Here is a 17,888-nt window from a genome sequence, read left to right on the forward strand (position 1 = left end):
CGCCTGTAGCCTCTTTCTGAAGGACGCAAATACAGCACACTGCACCCAGCCGCCCCTGCGCTGTTGTGGGTACACTTTGGGTGCGAACTCAGATCCCCATTTGCCCTGAGCCTAACACCAGGAGCTTTGCTCCCACAACCTTGAAGTCTGCTCGTGAGCAGCCACCAACCAGAGGCCCCCTATCCTCCATTGAATAACATTGGGCCTCTGTACTCTGCTGCCCTAGTGCCGCTGATGGTGCTAGGACAGTGCATCCTAGACCCTGGGTGAACCCTGGTTCCAACCCCAGAAAACCAAACTCCCAAACCCAAGTACTTAATTTGAAACCGATAACCTCATTTCCTCCCATAGAATTATTTTCACAAGAAAGCAGTCCATGCAGCCCCAAGTGTGAAGTTGGTTTTGTCTTGGAACTTGAAAAACTGCAAATATCTAAAAACTGCTTTACTTACCTTTTCTCTAGGAAATGTCCCAGTGTGATATCTAGGCATATCACAATGAGTAGAAAAAGTAATCCGTAAAGTAATGTGAAAAGTAATCAAAACTAATTTAACAGTATTTTCCACTGTATCCAAAGTATTTACTAACCTGTAACAAAGTCATTTTTCATTCAGCTTGTTTGTGTTGTTCAACCTGCCTTGAAAAGTACCATTTACACTTACCTGTGCCAGGCTTGCTTGGTTCTAGAAAATAAACATACCTAAATAATATTTTTGTACAATCAAATTGGTCTGAGTTCTGTCTTTAAATTTTTGACATCATTTCTTACCTGAGTCTGTACAACAAATGGTTAACACTACCCTCTGATAAAGGCTTACTGCTCACCCACACTACCACAAATAGAGAGTAAGGTGCTATCTACTTTTACCTCTGCCTATCTTTCGGGTTCCACTGGACTCTGTGCACACTATACCCAGCTGCGTACATGTACCGCTTGCAGTTTCTGGATGGAAGCCATGGGAGATCCCAGATAAAAAGAATTCCCATAGTCCAGGCTGGAAAGGATTAACGCCTGGACTACTACCTGCCTTGCAGTCTGAGGGACCAGCGTCAAAATGTTGTGTACCATCCGCATCAGACCAAAGCAGCTGGCTGATGTTTTAATGGCCTGTGCGGGCTGCCATCATCAATGAATCATCAAACCACATGCCCAAACTTTTTATAGTTGGCTTATTAGCCAGGGAGACCCAAGCGAGCTGGCCACTTCAGATCGTATTGGACGGGGGATTTATTGCTAAGTATCATTAATTCAGTTTTGGCTACATTGAGCTTAAGACTGGATTGATTCATCCAGCTGGCTATTTGTTCCCAGCATGCCGGTTCTGGTGGCTCAAGTCTCAAGTGGACTAATGCATCCACTGCAGGGTCCTGTGTTCGACCCCATAGTCACAAGTTAAAATCTCGGCAGGTCCACTCAGCCTTTCATCCATCTTAGCTCGATAAAATGAATACCTTTAAGTTTGGTAACAATAATCATCTGTTATTCAGCGCCAAGATGTCTACGAGTGAACGTGCGCTTTACAAAATGCATACGTTATGTTCCCAAATTAACTGGGGGCGAGTCGTAACCAGGTGTAAGTGAAAGCACCAGTTGGGTGTTCATCCGCGTAGGAGACTATGGACATCCCAATAGGAGCTTCAGTATCCGCCAGTGGCTGAAGGTAGATGTTGGGCTGAGGTTGGACCCCTGCGGGACCCCACAAGTGACAGGCAAGATATTCAAGGTGCAGCCCTGGTCAAAGACTTGTAATGTTATATTATTTAGAAAATAACCAACCCAGTCCAAGACTTTCCCTGTAACACTAGCTTTACCAACCCTGTGCAATAGTATAGAATGGTCAACCGTGTCAAAGGACTCACTAAGGCCCAAAAGGACGATGGAGATCATGCCCCAGATTCTAATCTTGTTTTAGCCTCTTCCACCACCAGTAAAAGGGCAGTCTCAGTACTATGTCTTGGGCAGAAGCCAGTCTGTGTTTGATACAAGCAAGAGTTGGCCTCCAGAAAGTCAGAGAGACACCTGTTGATATGTTTTTCAGCCACCTTACGTAAAAGCGGAAGTTTTCCAGGCAGGCAGGGTCAAGGTTAGGTTTTTTCAGGGAGGATTTAACCATCGCACATTTCCAAGACTTGGGAACAGACCCAGTTTCCAGCGACAGGTTGGTTCAGTTTGAGCAAAATAGGGAGGATAGTTTCCTGTTCTTGAGCAATGATCCTGGGGGAAGCCTGATCAAGGGGAGAGCCTGATTCTAACTTACTGAAAAGAGCTGTCTGCTCTTGCAGTGTAATGAGAGGGAATCGGGACAGGATGGAGGAACAACTATTTCCTCTATTAATGTTAGGAATCGAGATAGTGCTTCTACAGTCCTTTTCAAAAGATTGGAAAATAATCAACATTTTTTAATTAAAGAAGGAAGCAAAGACAAGGCATCTTTCAGTTGATCGTTCAGAAAGAGGTGTGCTGGAAGAAGGGTCTAGCAACATTTTAGTAATTTTAAATATTTCTCATGGGGTATTGCTAGCCTTATTAATCCTTATTTCAAAATAAAACGCCTGGGCAGTGCGGATTTCAGAGTGATGAACTAACTTTCTCCATATATATACCTTTTTTTGGTTCTGCAAAATCTTTCCTCCATTCCTGTCTGCCACAATTTTTTTTTCAAGTTTTGAGGTGGGGGAATACCACGGTGCAGACTTATTGTTAGATTTTTCATTTCTTATCTGCTTGGTGATATTTTGGGCGGTACAAAAGGGGGTGGTGATGGACTGAGCATCAGAACCAATCAAACACTCACACCCAGTCAACAGATCTGGGTTTGATCCGTCACCGTTCTTTAGCCCACTCTGCTACCCCAGTTCAGACATGGCCACATGCAAATCAGTCTGACCCTGTGCCTCATGGGAACAGTCCAGCCCGAACTGCCAAGCCATGCCTTCCCTGGACCGGAAACAAGCTTCCTAGGACCGGTTTCTGGCATTTCAGCCGTCTTCAGCCAGGCTTGCTTGAATCCAGTGGCAAAGTGAGCAAGAGACTCACGTCTGAGCATACCCTGCCAAGTTATGACGAACAAAGCGGTACAAAAGGGGGTGGTGATGGACGGAGCATCAGAACCAATCAAACACTCACACCCAGTCAGCAGATCTGGGTTTGATCCATCCCCGTTCTTTAGCCCACTCTGCCACCCCAGTTCAGACATGGCCACATGCAAATCCGTCTGCGCCTGTGCCTCATGGGAACAGTCCAGCCCGAACTGCCAAGCCATGCCTTCCCTGGACCAGAAACAAGCTAGGCTTGGCAGTTCGGGCTGGACTGTTCCCATGAGGCACAGGGTCATACTGATTTGCATATGGCCATGTCTGAACTGGAGTGGTGGAGTGAGCTAAAGAATTATGAAAAATTAAACCCAGATCAGTTGACTGGGGGTGAGTGTTTGATTTGCTCTAACGCTCCATCCATCATCCCCTTTGGTATCGCTTTGTTCGCCCTAAGTTGACTTCCCCCAGACGGCTGGAATAGTTCCGCCATCTTGGATAGGGGGGAAGTCGGCGGTACAGCTGCCTGGCCGGACCCTCCCATTCGCCAATAAATGAACCCACAGCCGCGTCCGCGCAGCGGGCGCGCCGAAGGCGCGCCAGAGGCAAGCCCGTCTGCGCCCGTCCGCGCCGGGACGGCGCTGGGCGCTGGCATTATGGACGGCGGGAGGTCTGACCCTATCATGTATTCACAAGAAAAACTCTTGGCCTTGGCGCGCCCTTCTTGCCCATCCTCCCCATGGTCCCCCCTTGAGTTTCCCTCTCACTGTAAGTCCTGCCCGTTTGAATTATCCCCAGCACAACCGAGTTCCTGCCCTTCTGGGTTTAAGTTATTTAAAATTCTCAGTCTCAACTGCCGCTCGCTGATAAAACATCACGCTGAGATCCTGGACCTTCTAACTGATGAATCTCCTGACGCTCTCTTTCTCACGGAAACCTGGCTTCACCAGGACGCCCCCGCAATACCATGGCTGGCTCTCCCGCCTGGCTACACACTCAAATCTGTTAACAGAGAATTGGGAAGAGGTGGTGGGGTGGCAATGATAGCTAAGGAATCATATACAACCAATTTAGTGAGTGAACCCATAGTAGGTTGCGAGTGCGCATCATTCAAAATTGGGCTAACTGATAATATCTCTTTAGCCGGTCTTTTGATTTATAGGCCCCCCGGGTCAGCGACCAGTTTCAAAAAGGATCTTCTTGATAAAGTGGGGCATCTGACTAGCAAGTCTGCCAATTTCACCATTTTGGGTGATCTCAATCTCCACCTTGAATGCACTGAACAGGTGGAGATTGGCAGTTTCTTGGCTGATCTGGAAGCCTTTCAATTAAAGCAGTGTGTGCTTGAAGCTACCCACATAGCCGGCCATGTTTTGGATCCAGTCATTTCTAGCCTCCCCCAAATCATTATGCGTTCCCCAGTTCCTCAGGTCTGGACAGACCATTTTTTGGTCACCTTCTCCCTACAATTTCCGATCAAAATTGACCCTAGTCACCCCATGAAGATCTTAAAGCGTGCCTGGCATAAGCTTAATCCCGACATTCTTTCTGCTTGGCTTTCTAGCCACCAACCGCAACTACCCGCCTGCGCGGACGAAGCAAACCAGTGTTATCAGGACTGGCTGACGGCTGGTCTGGACACCCATATCCCTGCAAAATGGGGTAAGATTGGGCGTGGGCCATCTAACCCATGGTTCAACGAGGCCCTTATCTTGACCAAAAAGGGCTGTAAGAAGTTGGAGCGCGCTTGGAGGCGCTCCTACGATGCGACTGCTAAACTTGAATATCAAGCAGCCCTTAAGTCTTACCATAAAGAGATTCGCAGAGCGCGGGCAGACTTTGTGGCAAATAAAATTATGATGAGCTCCAACCCTACAAAAACAATCTTTACCTTACTGGGCAATATGAAGAAATCCGGTGGTAATGAGGGTCATCCAATCACCTCGAATAACCAGTGTAGTGCGTTAGCTACATATTTTATTAATAAAGTGGAACTAATCTACCAGGGACTCCCACAAACTTTTTCCCTGTCTGAAGAGCTGGCCCCCTCAGGGGGTGAGTCTTTGAATGCTCAGAGCTTAGGGGAATTCCCTCCCATTACGGCTCTGGAGTTTGCGTCTCTCAGTTCCAAAATCAAGTCCGGCTCCCCGGCGGACCCAGTGGCTCCCACCTGTTTCCGTCTTCTGTATCCCTCCATCTCCGAACTATGCCTTGAAGTGGTCAATCGGTCACTACTCACGGCATCAGTCCCCCGAGCTTGGAAGCATGCCAAAGTCATCCCCCTTTTGAAAAAACCCTCCTTAGCTGCATCTGACCCGAGTAATTACCGTCCCATCTCGCAACTGCCTTTTTTGGCCAAAGTTACGGAGGCACACGTGAACTCTATCCTGGCAGGCTTTGTCGAGCAACATGCTTTATTTGACCCTACCCAACATGGCTTTCGCCCTCGCCATAGTACTGAATCTGCGCTCCTGGTGGTATCTGAAACCATTAAAAGTCATCTCGATGCAGGCGACTCCGCGACTTTGATCCTATTGGATTTGAGTGCCGCATTTGACACTGTATCGCACAAAATACTTCTGAGACGCCTGCAGGACATTGGGGTAAGGGACTCGGCCTTGGCCTGGATTACTTCCTTCCTGTCAGAGAGATCCTTTCAGGTCCTGGCTCCCCCCTTTTCCTCACAAAAGTGCGCATTGCACCAGGGAGTACCTCAGGGCTCTATACTAAGCCCACTCCTATTTAACCTGTATGTCAGCTCATTGGCAACACTGGCCAAGAGTAGGGGGCTTTCACTGGTCTCATACGCCGACGATACCCAATTAATGATCAGCTTCTCTAAAAAAAGTTTCGCCAACCTAAACAATTTCACGGCTGATCTATTGGCTATCTCCGACTGGATGGCAGCAAACTGCCTTCAGCTGAACTCCGGGAAATCCGAAATTCTGCTTTTCGGTAAGGATAGGGAGTTATGGACTGACCTTCTCTGGCCAGAACGTCTGAAGCCTGCCCCAGTCCCTAAGGACTCTGTAAAGAACCTTGGCTGTTGGTTTGACCGCGGTCTAACCTTCGAGAAACAAACTAAGACTGTTGCGGGGGTCTGTTTCGGTCTCCTGCGGAGCCTCAGACCACTGCTTGGGTTCTTTCCTCCATCGGTGCGGCAGTCCATCATCCAATCGTCTGTTCTTGCCAGATTGGACTATGGGAACTGCCTTTACTTGGGAGCAACAAGGGCTAGTATAAACCGCCTCCAGAGGATCCAGAATGCTGCAGCCAGGGTTCTGGTGTCTCTACCCAAGCATTGTTCGGTTGCCCAGGTGCTTCCGAAACTTCACTGGTTGCCAGTGTGTAAACGCATTCAATTTAAAGCACTATGTATTTCACACAAAATTCTTGCAAAGCAGGCCCCGTCAGGCCTCCTGGAACTATTGGAGCCTTACGTTCCTACGCGTTTCTTGGGCTCCGCCGACCATGCTCTGGTCTGCGTCCCTCAGGTGCGGAGGGCCAGGGCAGGGGGGCGCTCTTTCCGACACCTAGCAGCTAAATTGTGGAATTCTGTCCCGATTTCAGTTAGAACTATTCCTAGCCATTTGACCTTTCGCAAGGCCCTGAAGACGTGGCTCTTCCCCCTTCCATCATCTAACCCTCAGTGATCTGCTCCGGTGCTCGCTCCCTGGTTCTCGCTGCTGCGCTGGGACGCCTCGTTGCTGAGGCAGCCATGCGCATTATAAAATGAATTAATAATAATAATAATAATAATGCCCAGACGTGGGTCCCTTGCTCACTTTGCCACTGGATTCAAGATAGCCTGGCTGACGAGGGTTATGAACCCGAAACCGGTCCCAGGATGCTTGTTTCCGGTCCAGGGAAGACATGGCTTGGCAGTTCGGGCTGGACTGTTCCCATGAGGCACAGGGTCATACTGATTTGCATATGGCCATGTCTGAACTGGAGTGGTGGAGTGAGCTAAAGAAGGATGATAGATTAAACCCAGATCAGTTGACTGGGGGTGAGTGTTTGATTTGCTCTAACGCTAGAGTAATTTCACAGATACACGCACATGCACTCATCATACACTTGGGCCCATTTCACTAACATATACTCAATTACTCTATCAGCAATGAACCTGTGGAGAGAAAACTCCTAAACACCCTATATCTACACTGAGGCCAATAGGATCAGTTTGATACTGTCCTGAGTCATGATCTAAACAGTAATCTAAACAATAATAATCAAAATAGAGTACTCAATAATTGACAAGAAATAACCACCAACACTGTATTTAAAATAATGGTACTTTATCTAAAATTAGTCAAAGGAAAATCAATCAAAGTAAATCATTATTCTCATAATTACCTATTCTAGCTAAATGTCATGAATGGGTCAGGACAGGTCTCTCAGTAGAAGTCTCCCGAGTCGCCGGCCTCACAGCATCGATCCTCACGAACGCAGGTTTGGGAAGAAGTGGCCTTAGACCCTCTCTAGGCTAACAATATTTATAATGAATCTTGCAAATTAAAGAAACATAAAATGTTCTAAACGTCCGCTGAACCGCTGAGCAGAGCGAGCAGGAAAGGATGTAGCATCGCTACATTTGGAAAATCTCCGCTCAGAAAAATCACAAAAATAAAAAGACGGAAGAAGGAAACTCGAGTTTTACAAATGTTTCTTTTACGTTCACATTTCCTCGGAACCAGCGCCGTAATCACAAAGTTCATTGTGGCTCCCTTGTCCTCCAAGGACACTTGGACATTCGCCCAGAGCTGCTGTCCTCACGGAAAACTTTTAAACCAGGCGAAGACTGTGGTCAGATGACTCTCGACCATGTTCAGCAAGGCCTTCTCATCAAAATTCGACTACTCGAATGCAGGCTTTAAACGGCGGCCATTTTTTGATAGGCCAAAACAGACCATCTTAATTAAAAGAGACAAAAACAACGTTACCACAGCATAGTGATTAAACAGTGTTAACCCCACTAATACCCTTATGTGTATGTAATTATCTAGCCTTTGCAACACAGAAAAGCATTAATACACGTTATTTCAAAAGCGTTTTGTGCTTTAAAACAAACAGCACTTAGCAACATTCACTTAATTAAACCCGCACATTATTATTAAGCAAAATGAATGCATTCCCACGTGTAATTTTCTCTTGTTAGTTCGTATTGATTAATCAGAACATTCACACAAAACAAATAATTAATAGTTACAAATTAATATTTTTTAATTTTCGACAAATAGACAAACCAGAGCTTAAAAACCCAATAGATTTTCAACAGAAAACTCTGCTCCAGCACTCTGTCCATCATCCCCTTTGGTATCGCTTGGTTCGCCCTAAGCTGGCAGGGTATGCCCAGACGTGGGTCCCTTGCTCACTTTGCCACTGGATTCAAGATAGCCTGGCGGACGAGGGTTATGAACCCAAAACCGGTCCCAGGATGCTTGTTTCCGGTCCAGGGAAGACATGGCTTGGCAGTTCGGGCTGGACTGTTCCCATGAGGCGCAGGGTCATACTGATTTGCATATGGCCATGTCTGAACTGGAGTGGTGGAGTGAGCTAAAGAATGATGATAGATTAAACCCAGATCAGTTGACTGGGGGTGAGTGTTTGATTTGCTCTAACGCTCCGTCCATCATCCCCTTTGGTATCGTGGTGATATTTTGGGTCAGCCAGTTTGTGATCTTATCATGATTATCCAGTGGACCAAGGCCCACCCAGGGTAAGGGTTGATTCAGTGAACACTTCCAGCTTTCCCAGTTTAACTCGGACCATTGTCAATTAAACATGGCTGTACTCTTAATGGGAGCAAACAGCCGGGAATTGTTGGTAAATACCAGATTCAACAAATGACCCCCTATGTGGGTGGAACACTGAACTCTTTGCTGTAATTGTAGGGCAGCTAGATCGTGCATAAAGCAGGAAGTTTGGGGGTCTTTAGAATCATTCAAGTGTGGATTTAAATCTCCCATGACCGTTAAGGGAGTATATTTTATGACCAAACTCGCTAGAACATCGGGGTTGATTGAATAAATGACTGGCCTGGCCTGGGAGGCGATATACTAAGCTTCCGACATTGTGGTAGTATGGAGAAAAGATAAAGAAAACGCAACACTTTCACAATAGGAGAGTGAGGGGATCAATTCTACAGTTGAATGAATTTTTGTCTGGGGGTCAGCCTGAACTACATCCGGTCCGGATTCCTCATGAAGCCATGTTTCCGTGAGGAAAACTACATCCAGTTTGTAATCTTCTAGGAGAGAACGGATGTCCAGCTTATGACCTGGAAGGACCATGCAGTTGAGGAGAAGCACATTTTGTCGAGATTTAGGTGCGTGGAGTTCCCTACTTGTAGGATCAAAAGGAAACCTATAGGAGCAATACTTTAGAGTGCTGTCTGAACTAGACACATTTATTGAGTGGCTACAGTTATCACGTGTTGTCCCTCTAGCTTTAAGTAGGAAGGCCCTGGAATATATTTGCTGGTGAGAGGTTAGAGTTGCAGGTTCCCTGGCCCCGGTCGGGCGTGGATGGGTTTGCCTTAGACGCACCTTCAGCACGCCAGCAGTGCCTCCATTGCATGCTCAAAGAAAACATAAAAATCACTGCCTCATAGGTGCAACTGATCAGCAAACCCTCACAGTGCTGCTGCTTCTCTGATGGGCGCCTGCTGCCCTGCCGTTTTTATGCCAGGCCGATACTCCAACCACTAGAGCACCAACCAGAAAGTGTCCGCTCTATGGTTGGTTTGAAAAGTAAAATGCACAGTGCTTCAATTCCCCTCAGTGCTACCATTACTCTGTTCTTTCCCTCGCCGCCCCCAATTGCGAATTCCCACATCCTAGATGGTTACGAATAGCTATCTTGTGCTCGTTCGTATCTTCACTGTTAGCTGCATCATCATGGTTGGCACAATTCGGTCCATCCACTATGCCTACAAAGACATCTAGATATGCTGTGTCATCTTTACATTCAAGAGTTGCAGCCCTTACCATCATTGGTTGCAAACAAGCTAAAGCAACAGTCTGCATCGTAGATTTGAGTTGTCAGAGAAGACCCTGTTGACTACAGAACTGTCTGCTGCTGCATCGTTGACAGATGTCATGTCACCTACAACATGGTCTGCTGGATACTGTCATTTGAAATGCATGTTGCCTGCTGCATCATAAGTTAAGATGTCCTCTTCACAGCAGACATAGATGAATTTTGAGTCTCATTTATTCATTGTCTCTTGTAGAGAAGAATTAACAGTCAACCACAAACAAGAATATGTTTATATTATAAGTGCTCTGGGATAGTTGGCAGGACTATCCAGTGCTTATGAGTTCAATGGAGATGCCCTTGAAGAAGAACTAGGATTACAGGTAAGAAACTGTGGCATCTCATGTTGAGGGGTATTAGAGTGTTAGCATTCCCATGTCATCACTAGCTGATGTCATGGACTGTTGAGCTGACAAGGTTCTGGAAAACCTCCAGTTGAAGACTGATAGCTGGCGGTTGGATGGGATCTTCCTTGCTGTAATAAATCTTCTACTTTTCATCTACTCTGTATCCTGTTTCTCATTCAAGATACTTCATTGGCGTAGTCGGCATTGGAACAGGAAGATCTCAACACGGGAGTCAAGCTATTAAATGGTCTCTTTTCCTCTGAATTTTAAAAAAAAGGAAGCCACATCAGTCTCCATTAAATTTGAATATTGGATTATACTGGATGCGTGCACCCGGATTGTCTTCCGTTTGAGAAGTGGTGTGCCACAGAGATCGTCTGGCTGTATGGAATCTCTAACTGCCTGTGATCACAACGTGAAGCCTGGTACACTCGCATCTCTATCTGTCTACAGTTACAACGTGAAGCCTGGTGCACCCGCATCTTTATCTGTCTGCAGTTATAACGTGAAGCCTGGTGCACTTGCGGCGAGACTTTTGGTTTTCTCAGCGCCATACACATCGGCTCCGTAATTTCTGAACTGGTGGTGTGCCGTGTATGGTTTTGTGCAAATGGACTCATATGGTACAACACTTTCATCGGCATTGTAACCGGTATCGAGATTCAGATCAGAAATATATAATTTCTACAACAGAGTAATCGACTTCAATCTCTAACATTCAAAGACAAACATTTACGTTGCAACGGACTCGGTGCGGCATACCTGGAACTAGAACTTTCATCCTGAAGTTTGAGTTCTTCTTTCTGTGAGCTGCTCCTGGCATTCCATGGTTAACCTTCATCGCGCTCATTCGGTGATTGACGTTACAGGATTCTCCGAAGAACTTTGGAACATGTATTCTTCATCGCGCTGAGTCGGAGTTTGACTTCTCTGGCATCCTGTAGTGCGTCATCGCGCATCACGTTACTTTGGACGTGCGTGGTAGCCATTTTGTTGCTGGTTGCTTAGCAACTAAGTTTTTTTTACATATTCATCTGTTAGTGTCCGAGACTGTGGTTTTGCCATATAATACTTGTGATTTGCATCAATAAGTCCGTAGTAAGTAATACTGTTGGTGTGCATGTATAGTTTTTAAGGAAAAAAAAAAGGTCGAGAGTTAATTTAAAAAAAAAAAAAAAGCAAGGGAACGAATTTGTTAGTACTTGTTTTTAAAAAAAAAAAGTTAACATGCTGAGTTAACTTAGATCAGGGTCTCTATCACTATAACGCTGGCCATTACATTAATTATTAATTTAATTAATTACTTGATATTTAACACATTAGCTATCCAGCCATGCAGAATGTTACTGCAGCACCTTTCTTCTTATCATGTCCTGGTGCCCCTCCAATCAAATGGAAAAAATGGAAGGTGGTATTTGAAAGGTATGCTAGGGTATGTGGTCCGTCATTAAGTGCTGAAAGACGGTCGGCCTTATTACTTCATTGTTTAGGTTCGGAAGGCCAAGATGTGTTTGACAACTTGCCAGATCTATCGGCTGAAGAAGCTAGAGGCTTAAATGATTATGACATTTGTATTAAGAAGCTGGATAAGCATTATTTGCCAAAAGTTAGCACTATCCTGGAAAGGTATCAATTTGCAAAGAGAATGCAATCCACCGACGAGTCAATTGAAGATTATATAACTCAGTTAAGGAAGCTTGCTTCTTCTTGCAAGTTTGATAATTTAACTGATGAACGCATCAGAGATCAATTCATGTTTGGGTGCAACATGGAAAAAGTTAGAGAAGAGTTATGGTTGAGGGATGAACCGTCCCTAGATGAGGTGTTAAATGTTGCAAAACGCATTGAACACTCTTTAAAATGTGTTGCGGTGATAAAGAAAGATGCTGAAAAAGGGTCAAAGGTTGAGGTGGTAAAGATTAAAACAGAAAAAGGTGACCAAAATACTAAAACACAATCAGACAAAGTGGGGATGGAAAGGAAGTGCTATAGATGCGGTAAAATGGATCATTTGGCTAATGATAGGAAATGTCCAGCTCTCAATCAAACATGTTCTAAGTGTAAATTAAAGGGGCATTTCACTGCCTTTTGTAAAACTAAACTCAAGACAAAGGTCAAAGAGGTGGAAATTTATCAAGAGGATGATTCTGAGAACTCAATTTGTGGACAAATTGTAGTACAAGTCGAGGAAAAAACTAGTAAAAAAACAGGACCATATGATGAAATTATGGTGGAGGGAGAAAGTACCAAGGTACTATTTGATTCCGGTGCCAAGATCACCATAGTATCTAATGATTTTTATATAACCAAACTTAAGGGAAAGATTACTCTCATCAAACCAGACATTATACCGTTAGCTTATGGGGGAGAACCAATAAAGTTACATGGGTATTTCAATGGTCTAATAGAATATAAAGATCGGTTGATTAATGGGAAAATCTATGTTTCAAAGCGTGGAGACAGCATCATTAGTTGGCTGCATCAAGGGGATTTAGGAGTGTTTCTTGATCCAAATGCAGATTTTCCGATACAATTGAGGGAGAGGATTCATTCTGTTGATAAGAATGCCAATGAAACGTATGCTCTTATGCTTAAATCTGAATTTCCAAAGGTATTTAGGGATACCTTGGGATGTCTCGAGGGGTATAGACACAAGATACAATTAAAAGCTGATGCAATTCCTATACAGTGTAAGGTGAGGAGTGTTCCACTTTCAGTTAAAGATGACATGAAAAAGGAAATAGAAAAACTAAGCAGTGGTGGGATCATTGAGGAGGTAGAAGGATCGGAATGGCTTGCTCCGGTTGTCGCAGCTCGCAAACCAAATGGTAATTTGCGTTTGTGCATTGATTTAAGACAACTGAACAAGAGTGTTGTGGTGGACAGATACCCATTGCCTAACATTACAGAGTTGTTAACATTACTTGATGGAGCAAAAATTTTCAGCACGTTAGATTTGACCTCGGCGTATCATCAAATTGAACTTGATGAGTCGTCTCGAGATTGTACCTCGTTCATTACTCCATTTGGTACATTTAGATTTAGAAGAATGCCTTTTGGCTTGGTATCTGCCTCCTCTGTATTCCAAAGAGTAATGGAAAGAGTGTTAAAGGATCTTCCTGGAGTGTGTGTCTACCAAGACGATATATTGGTTTTTGCAAAAGACGATAGGGAACATGACATTAGATTGAGATCTGTGTTAAAGGCTTTGAGTAAGCACAACCTCACTATCAAAGTGGAAAAATGCTCATTTAGATCTAACACCATCAATTATCTGGGTCATAGCATCTCAGGAGATGGTGTAAAGCCCAAGTCCGAGTTGGTTGAAACCATCACGAAAATGTGTTCTCCTACCAATAAGTCCGACCTTATGAAATTTTTAGGGATGATTGAATATTATGCCAAATTTATCAAGGGGTTTGCTTTAGCAACTGTGAATATGAGAAGGTTATTACGAAAGGGTGAGGAGTATGTGTGGACTGAGAAATGTGAGGATTTGTGGCTATGAAAGGAAAACTAGGACTAGCTCCTTCTTTGAAGAGTTTTGATCCTTCTGGTAAATCCATTTTGGTGACAGATGCGAGTGAGAAGGGGTTGGGAGCAGTTTTGAAGCAGAGTGGTGGTAATGGCATGAAAACCATTATGTTTCTGTCCAGAAGTCTTAGAGATCCAGAGACTAGGTATTCTGTTGTTGAGAGGGAAGCGTTAGCTGTGTTTTGGGCGGTAAAAAAACTCAAAAAGTTTCTGTGGGGTGTAGACTTTGAGGTCCATACGGATCATAAGCCTTTAGTGGAGATTTTCAGTAAAAAAGGTTTGGATTTAATATCTGGTAGGATTACCAAGTGGGTGATTGGCCTGCAGGAGTATAATTTCATGATCAAGTATATTCCGGGTATTGAAAACGGTGTAGCGGATGTTCTATCGCGTTTGGTGCCCTCTGTCAGTTTGCATGAGTATAGTCCTGACTACGAAGAGGATGATGAAATTGTTTGTGTTGTGGATCAGGTTATTATATCGGAAGATAGGTGGTTAGATGTAATCCGGAAGGACTCAACATTGTGTGAAGTTATGTCCTTGTTAAAGGCAGGGTGGTGCTCCAACAAAGATGTATCAGAGAATGTGAAGTGTTTTTGGGGTGTACGAAATGAATTGTCGGTTGACAATGATTTCTTGTTTAGGGGAACAAGACTGATTCCTCCTACTACTCTAAGAAAGGAATTGGTAGACTCAGTACATGTGGCACATTCAGGTTTAACTAAGTGCAAAGAAAGGCTACGCATGTCTTATTGGTGGCCAGGTATGGACAGAATGGTTGAGCGTGTTATTAGAGATTGTGTGTCGTGTGCCATCAGCGACAAATCCAAGTGTACGCATGAACAACCCATGGTCTTAAGGAAACGTCCAAGTGGACCTTGGCAGGAAATTGCTTTGGATATAGTGGGTCCCATTCATGGGAAAGAATCTCTAACATATCTACTAGTGGTCATAGACATGTTTTCTAGGTGGCCTGAGATATTCTTCTTGACATCTGTCAACACTGGAAATGTTATTGAGTGTTTGAAGTCTTTATTTGCCAGGGAAGGTTTGCCCATTTCTATTTTATCGGATAATGGGGTTCAGTTAGTTTCAAGAGAAATGGAACAGTTCTTGTCTTCCAAGGGAATTGTACACAAAACCTCTGCTCTCTATCACCCAGAAACCAATGGGATGGTAGAAAGGTTTAACAAAGTGATCAAGGAGACTATTGCCTTAGCAAAAAGTGTTGGTATTGATTGGAAAAAAGAGGTCATTGCGAAAATTGAGGAATATAGACTAGCTCCACACACAACTACAGGGAAAACTCCTTTCTTACTGTTTCGGGGTAGACTTCCGAACACGTGTGTTGAACCATTTTGGGTTAATAAGTATGAGTTGCTAAAAGGAAAAGAAAAGGAATGTGATGTAGAAAAGATGGTGAGAGTTGAGGAAGAAAAAGGGAGAATGAGGAAGGAATACTTTGATAGGAAACATGCTGTAAGGAAGACTGTAGTACATGTGGGAGATTGGGTCATGATTAAACGTCCTGGTGTTCTAGGCAGCTCTATGTCCAAGTACATGAAGCCTATCAAGGTGACTAAAATATTTAATAATGCAATCCAAACTCAAGATCATCGCATTTGGAACTTGAATAGGGTTGTTGTGTGTAGGGGAAAGTTGGAACGTGGTGTGGATACCGATCCAAAGGGGAATGATAACGATTCTTCACACAGTGGTGATGGAGTGGGTGAGAAATTGGACTGTCGTAGAAAATCCAACAGGGTGGTTATGAAGCCAAGTTATTTGGCAGACTTCATTTAATCTTCTTTACTTCTTTGTATTCATTATTTTCTATACAATGTTGTTTTCTGTATTTGGGGAAGGGAGATGTGTGGCATCTCATGTTGAGGGGTATTAGAGTGTTAGCATTCCCATGTCATCACTAGCTGATGTCATGGACTGTTGAGCTGACAAGGTTCTGGAAAACCTCCAGTTGAAGACTGATAGCTGGCGGTTGGATGGGATCTTCCTTGCTGTAATAAATCTTCTACTTTTCATCTACTCTGTATCCTGTTTCTCATTCAAGATACTTCAGAAACCTTTCCTTCTCCAACATGGGTAAGAAACCTTTCCTTCTCCAACATAGATTTTTTCATAGATTCACATGCTTGAACCTTCTCACATCATCCAAGTGGGTGCCTCCAATACATAGTGAGCAGTATGAAATAACAATTTCTCATAGAAACAGCCACAAAATAGTGTGTTTTGAGCTTTTCAGACTCATTTTAAAAGACACAAACTTCGTCTAATGAGATTTAAGGTCCATGAACCTAACTTAATTGTACAAAGGGTGCCCAAAGCCTGGAGGTTGAGGACCAAGGTGTGCCCATAGGTCTGACCCCGCCCTCCCCCCACACACACACACGCACATTGTCGAGCCCTCCATCAGATCTAGCCGGCAGCCTGCCCCGCCAACGAACGAGTTCCTTTAAAGGTAACCGTTCCAGCAGGCCAAACCTGGTGCCTGTAGCTGACCCGCACTCCAGCGCTGTCGACCATAGCTTTTCACTTTGGCCTGTTCTAGCACGACCAATAACCTTTGGTTCCCGCTTTGCACTTTTTGGTGCTAGACAACTCCTAAAAATTATATTGCTCTTTCCCCAATCCGATTCTTGCTTTTGGTGTCTATTTGGTCATTAAATTGCTAATTATATTCCTATTTTTATAAAATGGAGTGGACTATTTATTGTGTTGTGTTTTTGACTTAACTGTTTTTGTACTAATGAATGCTGTACCCTTGTTCCTTTGAGTTTAGCCTGACTGCTCTGTGCCATGGTTACCCAGGACTGAGGAAGGATTTAATTTTAAGAAACCTAACTGAACTTGATACAGAATAGTGACATTATTACTTGGTGACGTTTCACAACCACCCCAACTGATAATCCACATTCTCACAGAGGCACGGGTGAATAGGCCTCAGCCTGATTAGAATACATGCCGTCACTTCTCAGTCCCACACAGCCTGGTAGGGCGGTCAGTAACCACTCTTGCCAAACACCTGCCTCAGACTTGATGTTAACTCTGGCACTGCTACCCCAAAAGTTGGAAAGTCTGGTGCCTAAAAAGCAGAAGTGGGAATTTGTGTGTCTTACACCTGGTTAGCTTGCCATAAGCAGACAGTCTTTTCTCCGAGAAGGTACATGTACAGTATCAACAGGTGAGCCAAATTCAGCATTAAATGAAAGATATGTGAAAGCTGGGTATGATCTAGCACAAACTGATATGCGAGAGCCAGCCTTATGGTTTAAACGAAATGCCATTGCAGGGATTTGCAAGCATGATTGCCTGGTATTTGTTATTTGGAATTCAGTAAATGTGTTAAATGTTTTTTAGACCTGCTGTACTCGTACTCTTACAAAGTGTCTGAAGTTGGGAAGGAACCTAGGAAACGATATGGTGTAGGGTGTAACAGATTGAAGTAAATTTTTCAGATTATATTGGAACAACATATTGGAATACGTTTTCTAGTTTATAATGGAAGTCCTTAAAATGTAGATTTTCATTTTTGTACAAATATATTTAGATTTCCATTTTGTCACTTTAAATTTATGACCTAAATGAAGATTATTTAAATTGACAACTTAAATGAAGATCCGTAGTAGTGCTGAAATATTCTTGACCATTGACTTGTGCCCGCATGTAGTGAACCTAGTTTTGATTCTTTGAGTCTGGATTAGAGACTGATACTTTTGTGTCTAGGCTAGCGGGCGTGTGCCAGTGCTTGACAACCTGGTGGAACTAGTGTCAAGAGGTCATAGTATCCCAGTGCATTTGGATTCATTACCACGACTGGAGTCCCTGGTGTCAGAGGTCCAAGCTTGGAAAGAGAGTGCATCCAGTACATTCCTGACTCCGGACTTAAACTTCTCTTTACTGGAGGTGAGTCATTTAAAT

The 17,888-nt window shown here is 44.1% G+C and overlaps 1 pseudogene across 1 annotated transcript in view; it reads left to right on the plus strand.

The window, feature by feature from the left end:
- The window catches only part of LOC146866946 (lysine-specific demethylase 5B-like), a 455,463-nt pseudogene that overhangs the window by 249,050 nt on the left and 188,525 nt on the right, over nucleotides 1-17,888 (plus strand). Inside the window, exon 7 of the transcript XR_014966744.1 lies at nucleotides 17,694-17,873. The product of XR_014966744.1 is annotated as a lysine-specific demethylase 5B-like (transcript). The remainder of the gene's footprint in view (nucleotides 1-17,693; nucleotides 17,874-17,888) is intronic.

This window comes from Triturus cristatus, chromosome 1_2 (assembly GCF_964204655.1).
Source record: "Triturus cristatus chromosome 1_2, aTriCri1.1, whole genome shotgun sequence".
Taxonomy (NCBI): Eukaryota; Metazoa; Chordata; class Amphibia; order Caudata; family Salamandridae; genus Triturus; species Triturus cristatus.